The sequence below is a fragment of the Aythya ferina genome (assembly GCF_964211825.1).
Source record: "Aythya ferina genome assembly, chromosome: 10".
Lineage (NCBI taxonomy): Eukaryota > Metazoa > Chordata > Aves > Anseriformes > Anatidae > Aythya > Aythya ferina.
Window position 1 is genome coordinate 1,351,095 of NC_140306.1, and position 13,793 is coordinate 1,364,887.

The 13,793-nt window shown below is 40.8% G+C and overlaps 1 long non-coding RNA gene across 1 annotated transcript in view; it reads right to left on the reverse strand.

The window, feature by feature from the left end:
• Positions 1-9,366: 9,366 nt before the first annotated feature.
• The window catches only part of LOC311441947, a 46,807-nt gene continuing 42,380 nt past the window's right edge, over positions 9,367-13,793 (reverse strand). The window contains exon 10 of the long non-coding RNA XR_014696342.1: positions 9,367-10,298. This is a non-coding gene — a long non-coding RNA (uncharacterized lncRNA). The remainder of the gene's footprint in view (positions 10,299-13,793) is intronic.

Below are 13,793 nucleotides of genomic sequence, written 5' to 3' on the forward strand. Positions count from 1 at the left end.
TGCACCATAGGGAAAAAAAAATACAATCAACAGCACTGTAATTTAATAGGAATTCGTTGACTGTTCACATAACCAAACTTCAGTGGTCAGAGCCAGAGTTTATTTTCTCTTACAGATTGTCCTAGAAATGAAGTCAGCACTAATGCAGGATTTACCGTATTAAATGATCATGAAAGATTAGGAATTAGTTCCACAAGAACAAGAAAGCCATCAAACAATAGCAATCCCGCTTCCACATTAGGTACTAATTTCAGCCCTCATGACTGGTGTGCATCTCCATATGTTGCTACTAACAAGGAAGAACACAAGCAAATCTGGAACAGAGATTTTGGTCATATAAGCACTGAAGTTCTTGATTAAGGAAACAAGTCACTAACTGTCCAAAACGTATGGAATTAACAAAGAAGCAGATGTTTAAGTTTGCTGCTTTAATTTGCTGCTAAATTAACGTATATATTCACCAGTACTCACCAATATTTCACCCTTTAAAGTCTGTCACTGGCAGTGAACACCAGATAGGGATGTTTTTCATTAGTGCCTTTGAAAGTAACTTTCCTTTTAATTTAATGATGTATGTTACTCAGACAAAGCAGCATGTATTTTACAAGAGAACACGAGAACATAACGGCAAAAACAAGACAGAAGACAACCCGGCCCTGATCAATAAGCTGGCTGGATTTGTTTCATTTTGTTGTTTTATAGATTCCATTTAAAATGAGCACTGAACCTTGATTTATTATCAAAAACCCACCATAGTAGTTGAAAACATCACTTTAATGAAGAAAAGATCTTTCAGGGTGTTAAACCTCTCTCATTACCTGAAGTCCAAAACTGCAATTATGATCAGTGTTTTGCTGACTTGAGGGAGATGAACTATTCACACTTGGAAGTAAAAGACACTGAAGAGCAGTACATTCTGCTTGAGCAGGAAATAAAAAAGCAAAGCCTGGAACATTTGTTATTATCGCACCGCTAACTAGCTCTGTGAAGAGCCCATGTCAATATAATATTATCTGTCCTCAACTTGTCACACGTACTAACTTAAACATGAATTTAAGGAGATTTTTGAAAATTCTATATAATTAATAAAGTATTAGCAAAAGAGATGTTCATGCACTGAGAGCCTTATATTTCATTTAACATCAAGTTTTATCCGCTTCTCTAACTCATGCATTTCTGATATCACTAAACTGGATCAGTAAAAAATGGATGTCTCACACGAAATCCTAATTTCTCTCCATCACTAGAAGACATGCAAGGGAAGCACAAAGCCAGAAGTTTATGCACAAGTAGTTGAAGAGACAAAACCGACTTTAAAAGCCTGACTGTGTGGACTGTGTTACCCTGAACCTTTTCTAATTGTATTAAAAATCTTTCCTGAGATGGGTGCAGCAATGCTACTACTACCCTGAATTATTTAGCGTCCTCAAAGGCTCTTGAGCTTTTCCCTTCCCTGTTCGCTCTTTTTCAACTCTATGAATATACTCTTGCCAAGTATGTTCCACTAGTGATCTCCTTTTACAGTGAAAATATGCAATTTCCTTACAGATCCACGTTCTCTTAGTTGTTTGCTTTTGTTTGTTTTTGTTTGGTGGTGGTGGTTTGTGTTTTTTTCCTTCCTCCTCTCTAGTTCTTAAACTGGCGTGGGGACAAAGGCTGGGCTAAGCATTTGAGAGGTCAGAGGACAATGCAATTAGGCCAAGGCAGGGAAGAAGAAAAGGAACAATAGAAGCAGACTGGATTTGAGTAGATAGAGATGAATGTTGAGCCAATGGGTCTGGACCTGCCTTCCTGTCCCCTGTGCTCAGCTCCATCCCTCTGTCCCGAGGCCATCCTCCTGGGCAGGGTGCTGGACACCAGCCCAGAAGAGGTGCCGCTTCTCTGCTTCACATCAGCAGAGGTGCATGGGGGTCCCACTTCCAGCAGGTACATCCTGAATTATCCTTTAATCAGGAGGGGTTTTTGTTTGGAAAGCAAGTTTGCTCCAGAGGAGGCCATGCTGTCGGTGGCAACAGGCTTTCCACCAGTATCTCCCTGGTCCCAGCAGCCATCTCAGCAGATACTGCCTAGAGCAGCAGCCTGATTTTGTGTAAGGCTATTTTTTGTCTCTTACGCCTTTCCTTCTCGGAAATAATAACCACTTACCTGCTTCTCTTGGAAGCATGATCTGTGATGACAAAATTGTGGGTTTTAAGGCGTCCCGAGGCAGAGGGCTGTAGCTGCGCTGCCCAGCGGCTCTCCGTCCTCGATGAGCCGCTCCGCCTGCGCCACGACACCTTCTGGTGCCTCCCATTTTCCTCTCTGTGCCGGCCCAGCTGTGCTGGATAGCATACTTAGGAAAGAGAGCCAGACCTTTACCTGCACATAATGCTTTCCTACACACCTACACAGGAAAGGCATTAATGGCCAAATGGGCAGCTGCCCAGGCAGTAATGGACAAAGCAGCAAGAGCAAAGGAGAGGGGAGGAGATCTTTAAAGTCCATTACTTTGCTGCATCATTTCATCTCCAGGGACGTGATTTAGCTTGAAAGGCTTGTTGTGGCTAGAGGTTTTTACTTTCAGACTTGGCTTATGCAATTTTGCCTTTTAGTGTTCTCTTGCATGTTAATGATTCCACCTTTGCCACTAATTAAAAAAAAAAAAAAAAAAAAAAAATCCTATTTGCCTGATAGTCCATTTCAAAAAATTAGATAATGGATCTCACTTAAAATATTTTTGAGAGGAGCACATAAATGTATAAAACCAATAAAACCAGCAACAGTTGTGTGGTTCCAGAGTACTGTACAAGCAGATGGTTCATGGTTTCCCGGTCATTAAAAACTACTAGCTGAGAGGCAGGGGGAAGGACCCTATAGCTGTGCAGGGACAGCCCAGAAGCCAATTACACACCCAGATACCATACATTGTCAGGAAATTATATTCCACAGCTTGGCACCTGCGCCTGCCAAGCAATCTCTACATGAGCATTGACCAAGAATGTCAAGGTCACTGCTGATCCATGTGGAGGTGGAAATGGAGTTGAATCACTGCTGCCAGAAATATGACCATGTTCTGACAATTTAGTAATAGAATTGCACGGAGATGATGACACTATGTCTTGTTTTCCATTCAAACCCAGTGTAAAGAGGAAAGTACAGTCTAGAAAGTGTGGCTAGTGCAAAAATAATCACTTTTATATGCCTTATCTAAAATTTCAAAAGATCATGCTATAATCCCCCCTTTTTTGCTATTATTTCTATTTTGTTAATGCTTTTTTATGAGAATAGTAAATTAAAAAAAAAAAAAAAAAGAAAAAAAAAGAAAAAAAAGAAACACTAAAAATAACTATCCAACTAATTTTCCATCCTGGACAAGAGAAGTAACGCTAGCTGAATTTCCCTAACAAGTCTGAGTACCCACACTAAACAAACTGCCAAAATACATGTACGAGCAAGCCCAACAATTCAGAATGATCCTGGTTCTTTGCCCCCACAGGATGAGATTTCCACTGCAACGCTGCAGAAGATGTCTCACCAGAACTTTTCTTGGCCCCCCCCCCATCCCTCTCCAGGCTGATATTTTACTAAATATCAAATTATTATTAAGTTCTAATGCAGCAAACCACTCTGCTCAGAGAGCAAGGGCACCAGCACGCCTCCCGAAACAGCTGGCCAGACTGTGGTAATCCAGAGGCGCCTGGTGCAATTACGCTACAAATCAGTCGCGGTAATTACAAATAAACGTTTTTAAATTTTAATTGTGGGGGAGAAAAAAGAAAGAGAGACAATCTCCAGCACCTCAGTGAAAACAAACAAACCCATGCTGTAATTAAGTGAACTCGAACCCGAAATGCCGTGTGACACGAGCCATTTGTGGCTGTTGCCTGCAGCGCTGTGGCAGGGGAGGCGCGCCGAGACCTTGCGGGCAGGGAGGGTGGATGGGAGCTCAGCACCCAGGCACCCACAGTGTGCCAAGTCTGAATGCACAGCTACAGAACACAAGATCCAGCTTCAACGCCTGTCCCAGCAGAAACAAATATTGTCCCTCATAAGCTGTTAACAGAAATAAGACAGTGAAATTTCTCAGTCTTGCACCACATCTTCACTGACCAAATGCTCACTAGGCCCTCAGCAGAAGACTTGGTCTCCTTTTTTTATTACTTCATCTTTTCTCTTTTTCATTTTTCTATTTGTGTACTGTATTTTTTCTGCCCCAGTGCAAGGCCCAAACTGCTTCTGCTGAGGAAGGTGAAATCTTTGCAGTGCCCTCAGCACCAGGCAAGCCAGGATGGAGCCAGGAGCACTGGCAAAACCCAAGCCCTCCAGGAGATGAGCACCACCAGAGAGCTGATGAGGCTGAGCCCAGACACTGCAAGACTAAGCACCAAAAAGAAATGCTCCTTAGTTGCTCTTTTTTTGCATCTTTTGTCCATACTTGTTTAACAACAAGAACAACCGCTCCATTTCAGCTAATTTCCTTTCTTCACAAAGAAAATGAGAACTTTGATTATTTTTAACATTTCACAGATGGCAATTCCTGGTAAAAGTTCTGCAGGCAGGGAGAGATGAGGAAAACGCACGCTGTTAAAATGAAATACTTTCTTAATAGTCTTCTGAAATTTTACCTATTTTCTAAAGCACTCTTTTTCTAGCACTTTTCCCTTATCTTTATATGACCTTTAAACAATATTTTTAAGCACAGCTCTGGCATCCATTTCTGCTCCCAAACCCTAAAAAAAAGCACAATGATTTCTTGTTAATGTAACTACTGCTCAACCATTACTCAAGTGCTCCTCCACTCAACCGCAGTTGCTACAGTGCCGCTCCTTGAGAACTTCAGGAAATGGGAGTCTACAGCTTTGAGCAGGCATCTTCTGGCACCTCACTTATGCCATGACTGGGGTACTGGAGGAACTCAAGTATTTTATGCTCACCTCATTTTGCTTCACTTTATTACAGCTGAAAAATCTACTTTTAAGAGAGAGAGTGGCTTTCTTAAGGTCTTTCAAGACCCCTTTCCACAGTAATTATTGCAACTCCAACCAAACAATCCCAAAGCAGGGTATTTGGTTTACCTGGGCATCATTTCTGTCTGTGCTGCCTGGCTGCCGAATAACAGAAAGCAACCTTGCTCCTAAAGCATCCGGAAGATAGAGAGAGGGATACTGTGATGCCGTCTGAGAGCTATCGTTTGAAAAAACCTACAAACATTCTCCCTCCAAACACACAACAAACCTTCAGACTCCAAACATAAAAGTGTGGTAGGATGGTAAAGTAATATACTTGTTTTTATCTCAATTTTTTGTGTGCGTTGCTTATCTTTAATGAAAAAAAATATTAAAAGAAGTAAAGAAAAGAAATAACAGTATATTGCCAGTGTTTGCAGGACCCTGTGCAATTTGAACTAAAACCTTTTAATATCTGAACATGGAACAGTCAAAACCATCACCAGATTTGGTGTCAAAGCAGAGAAACACGCAAATAATTTCAAACAGATAAAATTACTTCTTAGCTTGAGCTCTCTTCTATATCCTGTCCTTAAAAAGGATTTTTTGGGTATATGAAAAATTCGTCATTAGCATCAAATTTTTAACAAAAGTAACATGGATCTTAAAACTTTAGTTCTAGCTGCTGCTCCAGCACAGTAACCATAGAAATAATTTAATCTCTTCCTACTAAAATGTTGTTTGTCCTTGATCATTATTTTTCTTAATTGAAATACTTTAAATACTTTGAACAAAACTGCTTTGTAGCACGATATATTGCATAAAAGTTGTTTCAGAATGTAACCTGCTGGTACACTATGTCCTACATTTAAAGAGTTTTCTGGGAAGCTCCTTAAAGGCACCTTTAATTTTTAATAACTCCCTGGAAATCTGAAACGGAAGGAAAGGTAGGTCATATTTTTGGGCATCCCATTTTTGACAGAGCTCTTTGAACTATGCAGTTGTGATTACGTATATGTTCTCTGTGACTTAGATTCTCATTTAATGAAATTTTAAAAGCAGCAAGTCTAATTCCAGGAGGAGTAACTGGTTATTTTAACATTTTCTTAATTATAATAACCTGTGACACATGGATCTTCCTTTCATATTAGAGGGAGAAGTACAACACAGCGATTCTTTGAATCCCACATTCCTAGCCCAGAAACCCTTCCAGCAGCAGGGGACTGGCAGCCACCCCATTCTAGATGGGTTGATTTTCTCCTGAACCCACATTAGAAAAACCCTTGCAGATAATTTCATTGGCATCTTGAGTGCAAGACTTCTGGGGCTTCTCCAGCAGAATAACCACTGCACACCCAAAGCCCCTTCTCTCATTCCCATGCCCCTCGCTTGCTTTGCCCCCTGCACACAGCTGAAACACGCACAAAGGTTCTCTGCTGCAATGCTTAATTTGTGAATTGTACCAGCACAAAAGGACTGCAGTCTAAGGATGAAGTTCATTTCTTCATCCAAGACCCAATTAATGCTAATGGGATATGTGACAACTGGATTGGATCCACAGCAGCTCAAGGAGGGGTGATTAAAGCAGAAACTGCTGAAGAAGAATGAACAGTGTGAAAGCTGTCCCAGCAAAAGTGCTGTGGGGGATCCTCAAATACACGTGACATCAATGGACTTATAGCCCCTTTATTTTAATAGGTTCAGTTTACTTACAGACCACATTTGAAGGTAGCATATTTACTGTCAAACTTCTAGCCCAAAGACTTACCAATTTGCCAGCACAGACCAAGCCTTTTTCTAAGCTCATCCTCCCGTCCTCCCTCTGCCTGTGATAACTATCCCCCAAAGCAGTGTGCGCATTACCACAAGACACAGATAATCTCAGCAGACAATGGGGCATAAAGTGCTAATTTATCCAGTCGGGCGACGGTCAGGCTGGTCCCCCTGCAATGTTCTTGCAGCAGCCAAAAGCAATCAGCCCCTCCCAGCAAAATGGCACGGAGCGCAGAGCCACCGCTGCCCTCCCACATCCCTGGTACAGCACGTTTCCTCCACCTGCCTGATCCTGCCACACAGGAAGGCATTTGCTCGACTCAGCAGGCATTTTCCCAGCACAGTTAGTGCTGAGCAGGGGATAGCTGAGTCCCAGTACATCAGTCACTTTAATTGCTGCAGTCTCAGGAGTAGACTTTCAGTGGGTTTTGAGGAGCCCAGCGTGCTGTGGCATCTCCCTTCCAGCAGTGACAGGATATATCACAAAGCTTTTTGATACTGCCCTGAAAACCTGCCTTCCTAAACGGTCATTGCAAGGTTTTTTGACAGCTTCCTAGTTCATTTATTTGGCATTTGATCACAGGTTTAGAGAAATTATAGAAGTCCTCTGAAAGCTATGATCCCCTGAGTGGCTAAAGGAGATTCACAGGCTTTAATCTCCCAATGTGTCCTGTTAAAAAAAGAAACAATAATAAAATCCTATATACCCTATATATTATGTGCATTGACACTGTGTGTACATGTGTCACAATGCAACTGGACCACATGCTGAGCCCTTGGACAAGGCCACCCCATGCTGCTTTCCATGCCTCCAGCTCTGCTCCAAATCCCTCGCTCTGGCTGCTTTCTGCAGCACTCCTCACTCAGCTTTGGATAACCTGTACTGACAAACAGCTGAGAAGTTTTCTGTTTACTAATGTATATAAAACAGAATGCCAACAAATGAGGGGCCTGAGGACCTAGTATCTGGCAGGTTGAAAGTGGAACTTGGAAAAAAAATCAGATCTATTCCCTGTTCCATCACTTTCAATGCAAAATGTGTCTTCAAACCCTTTCAAAGTTGTTCAGCCTCTCTATCTGCCGTTGTTTTCATTTCTGAAATGGAGATATTTGATCTTTTTTAGCCTGATGACATTTCACCAGCATAGGATGGCTTTAATACTTTCAGTCAATCGTGAGGAATTTACATCAGCCACTGTGATACCATTTGTGAAAGAATGCATTGATTTCAGTAGGGAATACTTTTACAAATTCTTAATATAAATGACATTTTCTGTTTTCTCTCTGAAAAAAAAAATGTGAAAGCCTACACACCATACTTGAAACAGAGATTGAGCTCTTGTTTGCATCAGTCTTTCCCTGGTATTCCTGAAATAATTAAAGTCCATTTATTCCCTTCTTGTCTTCCTCTGATGTGCTCAGAGAAGCAAGATTCACTGCTGAACCCACCAACAAAGTGCAAACACTGGATGAATTACAATATTTCAGGCTGGATATTCATTTTGGTGCAAGTTGAAATAGTGCCAAACCCACTGGAATGGCAGCAGATGATGTGTCACCTGCAGCCACTGAAGGTCAGCGCCCAACAGGTCCATGTGTTACAATTTCCCTGACCACCACCAAGACGTCAGAAGAATGCTGAGGACACCAGAGCACACAGGAAGCCTGGCAACTGAGATGAATTAGCGCCTGTAGACTGTAGGAGGAGGTAAGGAAAACAACCACGTTTCCAAAGCCAGGAATCATCATTGCTTGTTGCAGAACAGTCACTAATGCACAGCTGAAATGAAGCTGGAGACCTTCTGAGTCATGTACTTCACAAGCTTCTGAGACAAAGGGAAGAGTGGCCAACAACTGCAATTTTTGTGTTTACTGATGACTTGCAGATTTAATAAAATAGAGAGAAATAAATTTTTGATATATCCCAAGGTATACAGAACTCCAGATTGTCCTGTCCCCAGGACAGCTATAGCCAAGCTGAATACTTCCATGTGCAGTTTTTTTTAACTGTGCAACTTCCTCACAGTCACCATTAAATTTGTGAATGGGAATAACGATTCGCTACAACTTTATACACACCAAAATCCCAGTATTTATGATATTTTGTATATAGAGAGGTTGAAAAAAAGCATTTAACAGCATTTTCATATACTTAACAAGCAATGAGGGAACTTTATATCACTCAAAGTAGCAACTTCCATTAGAGCAATCTTCAGCTGCTGAATGAGAAGTGTATTGGCAAGGCTTGTCTAATATATTCAAAGTGATCTGCAGAAGATCCCAGTATCACTAGAGATGATGCATGAATAACAGTGGAAAATATGATGTAATTACAGGGATTATCCCACCCCTGGGACAAAAAAAAAAGTGAAATTCAAGCACTCTTTAATCTCACTGGGACAAAATGAACTCGATGATAACCATATCTTGTTCAAAAGAATTACTTGTACTAATTAAGAGATGAAGGTGGCAGTTCAGAATCTATTCCTGACTGTCATTTCAGATGTCACATCAATCTATTCCACTGAGAAAATAACAATCAAAATACTCCCTCAGTCCCAGCAAGCCAATTTGTACTATAAAATCACTTTTACACAGTTGATTATTATGGCTTTCTTTTAGGTACTCTGGTGAACCAAGATTGTCAACTGTACTGAATAAGGGCAAATGTATTTAAAAAATATATATATTTACATGAATTCTTTATATCTATTAAAGTCAGACCACATATTTTAAATTGCAATACAATGTTCAAGAGCCAGATTGTGAAATAGCAGTATGGATTTCAAAACATGCAAAGTACAAATACAGGGCTGCATACCTAAATCCCAAAACATTCATCGGTACTCCTGGGCACCTGAATGTCTTTGCGTATCCCTGAGATATTCAAAGTAAGAAATACATAAAATTGCATGAAAGGATAATACTTCTTCCCCTGACCCTTGGCTGTACTGTTTCCCATAGTCAGAAATAAAGCTACAATCTGAAAACAGTCTGTGGAAACAGCCTGTCACGTCACTGAGGCGTGTGTCCCCGTAATCCGGACAGCAGGGCCGACACGCCATGTACTCATGCTTAGCTGGGAACGTGCTGCCACAGCACAGCACTGAGATGGTTTGTCTGAGTGTGATTCAACATTTGGCAGCTGTTTTCATCTTGAATCATGCATGCAATGACCATTAACAATAATGATATTGATCCTTCAAGTGCTATGAGCAGGGAATTACAATGAGTTCCTGGATCAGCCCAGAGAGCTGCTGCAGTCTCCCAGTGACAGCCCTTCTGAAGATGACATATGCAGAGGTGCTTATTCAGTCATAACAATTCCTAGAATGAAACTGAAAATGAGAACTGTTCATAAATATTTATCCATGTATATATAGCATACAAATAATGGAGCAGTAACAATATGTTGATATAATAAGTGCACTGCAATTCGGTGAGAGTTTATGGCCAGCGGTGTTTACGTTGCTTCTCCAGTCCTTCCATTAACCTTCTTTGCATCTTGTCTTAAATTCTCATGTAAGCCAATCTGGACTGTATGTACGTAGTCCTCAGTGCAAGAGAACTCACACATCCTTTCCTGGCCTTTTGGCATTCCTGTAGAATAAGAATTTATACCAATTTAGGGAGGTGTGACATGCATTTTGCATGGCAGATGTCCCTGTGTAGTTTAACTAGGGGACTGCATGAGAGAAATAGAATAAAATCCTATTACCAGGTAAAGCATCCTGGGGGAAGGCAGTGGTAGCAAGCCTAAGAAACAGATGTCTTTAAGCTCCTGGCACTCCTACAAAGCCAGGCACATATAATTGAATGAATAGCTCTGAATTACAAATAGAGATCATAAATTCTGCAAAAGGTTGTCTTTCAAACTCATAGTGCCTGGAGGAAATGGGAAGACTGAAAATACGTGCTTTTTAATTGCATTTGTGAGGTTCAAAGCATGGGTGTCAGGAGCTGCCACCCCTGCCTCAGCACTGAGCAGAAAGCCAGGATGTTCTGCGAGGAGCATTTGACACCTGGCAAGATTTTACAGTGGAGAAAACCAAGCACAAGCAGGTTGCCCACAGAGGCTGTGGGGGCCTGGAGATGTTCCAAACCTGAGCGGACAGGGCCCTGAGAAACCTGGCCCGAGCTCACCCAGCACCAAGGCTGGCCCTGCTCTGGGCCAGGGTCGGGTCTGACCCTGAGTCCTCCACAGCTCCCTTCCGACCAATTCTCTGTTCTGTGGCTCAAAATAAAGAAATCCCTTAAAATTAGGTAGTACCACAATTCTAAATAAAAGCCACTCCAAAAGAAGGGGTGATATGATGAGGTGTGAGTAATGCATCAGTGAAAAAAGGATGAACTACAATACAGGTCACGGTACTAATAATCTCAATGCATTACAGCAGACTACAGAAGGAGAAACTAATTTATAAGAGCAATATCCTTACTTCTGCAGAGGTCAAAAAATTATAAAGGACTTTCTATTCACCAGGAGATAAAAATTTTGGATAATCTATGGCATGCTTTTGGATTCTAGCTATTCCTGTTGGAATGGAAGACTGATGGTTTTTTTGTTTGTTTTTGCTAAAGGAAAAAAACGTCCAAAGTTTAAGTTGCTTATCTATAAAAAGAATTCATCCACCTTGATAGATGCAATAGGAGTCCCATGAGAAGGCTTTAAGACATAAGCAAATCTGGTGGAACATTGATCCTGACTTTGTCAAAAATCAGGCAGACAAAATCCTCAGAGCTGTCAAGGGACAAAAAAAAAAAAGAAAGAAAAATATCTTCCTATGAGCTAAATTGTTCGTAAGTGGCAGGGGGCCAGGTTGGATGGAGAAAGGCATTAGAAGTTTTCTGACCAAGTGCATCCATTTTATCACCCCTGAAATGTCAAACTATCCAACTCCCAAAGGCATCTTTTCTGGCAGCTGTTAAAAGAAAACCAAAAAAGCCACAACCAACCAGAAGGGAGGGGAAAAAAAAAAAACTCACACAAAGAAAGTAGTATCTGCTTGAATTGTTATCAATCCATTTTCCCATTCTTTACTCCCCACATCAGCTTTCCCCCTCTTAAGCCACCCTATGAAGGACCAAGAGGAGATTTTGCTTCTTTTCTGTTCTAATCACACCTACCACATTTCAGCAGCTTTTTTCTCTTTACAGTTCAAAAGAAACTACCAAATGAGCACAAATTTATTTGTACTGGATCAAAGTAATTATTTTAATTAGCACAGATAGTTGGGATAATATGGACAGCCATGGAATCTGTGAGTAAAATAACTAACTACTGGTTATTATTTGAGTGAAATAATAAAAAATAATAAATAAATTTGATTACCATTCACTAGCATATGAGCAATCTTTTTCTTTCCTCAAATTCCCTGGCTCATATGAAGTTATTAAATACAGGATTTACGCGACGGTATCTGTATATAATTACTTATCCACATAAAATGTCATCTGTGGTTTATGAGCAGTTAAATGCTAACAGTCACCATCCCATTTCACTGTGAGGTTCAGTTTTGCTGCACATACGGATGTTTAAGTTGCAGTGCAATGCTTGTGATATCTTCCCCAGTTAAAGCAAATAATTAATAAATAAAAATAAAAAATAACTCAGATTCAGCATTAATATTCATGCTTGAGTTTAAAATTCACTTTCCATAAATATTCTCCGTTGTCTGCTGTGTCTACAAATATTCATCCTGATAAATTAGTTGGCTTTGAAGAAGGCAAACTCAAAGAAAGTGATAAAGCAAATTCTAATTTTTTTCTTCTTCTTCTTCAGTAAATACCCACTCAGAATACTCACCTCCACTCAAGAATACTCATATTTGATGGTGATATTTTATAATTTATAATTGGCCTAGGGATGTGCTGATTGCATGTTCTGGAAAGGAAAAATATCCTGAGGAGCTGAACATACAGAATATGGTAATTAAATAATTTTATGTTCTAGTTTTAACACAATAACACAATAGTTATCAGATAACATGATCTTTAAAGCTGCTTGATCCTTAAAGCTACTTGTAAAACTTTTAGTGAATGGAATAAATGACCTCAAATTAAGCCTCCTTCCACAGACATCGGTAGGAAATATTAGATTCTATTCAACTTAGTATGATTGATTAGAAGGAACCAACCATATTGATAATAGTGGGCAGACTTCCCGAATTCTTGGCATAAGAATGTAATTCATAGAAGAGAGTTCAACTGTTTTCTGCAGATGACTGCAAACCACATTGCTAAAAGCACTGGTCAAAGAACAGAGGAGCGAGCACACCTCTGCCATCACCCCAGGACATGGGGATGGATGGATGCCAGCTGCAGCTGCTGATGCACTCCCTGAGCACACCTCGCATCCTGCTCAGCTGCAGCCACTCCTCACCATCTCTTATCACCTCTGTACTGAAGGCAGGCATGAAGCTGGATCTGTATTTCTTTTTCTCCTTTTTGCAGTGTTTCTATCTTCCATCATCAGTCTTCTGTTCCACTGCTCCATCCTCTGTGAACATCGTGTTGTCTGATTATGTTGTCCTTGTTAGCACTTTTCTAGGCTGTACCGTACATGATCAATTCCAATTTGCATTTTTGTACGTTATCATAATTTTTGTTCTCAATATGCTTTCAAACAGAAAGCCATGGCTGCATTTCTAAGTTTGAACAAGTCCATCTGACTAAAGGGCAGGTGAAACAAGCAAAAAGAACAAACCAAAACTCAAAGAAATGGCAGGAAGCAGAGAAGAAAAGGGGAGCATTCCCTGGGATCCCACCAGGATGGAGATCCACATCGCACAAAACTTGGCTACAGTGACAGATGCAGCAAGCTGGAGGTCTGACAGGACGTGGTAGCTGAGATACTTTGGATTTCTGCAGAGCCTTTGAACTAAAAAACTCCCTGCAAGAGAGGCCCATGGGGAAGAGCTACCTGGCAGAAGAGCTTGATTAGCATCAGAGAAGAAGCACACAGATGGCAATGATTCCATGCATCCTTCCCCCCACCTTTAAATAATTTTAAATAAATTATTTAAAGGGAAATTGCTTGTGATTGGCATAGGTCTCCACAAAACTACCTGCCCTCAGGTCCTCTCCCAAGCCTGC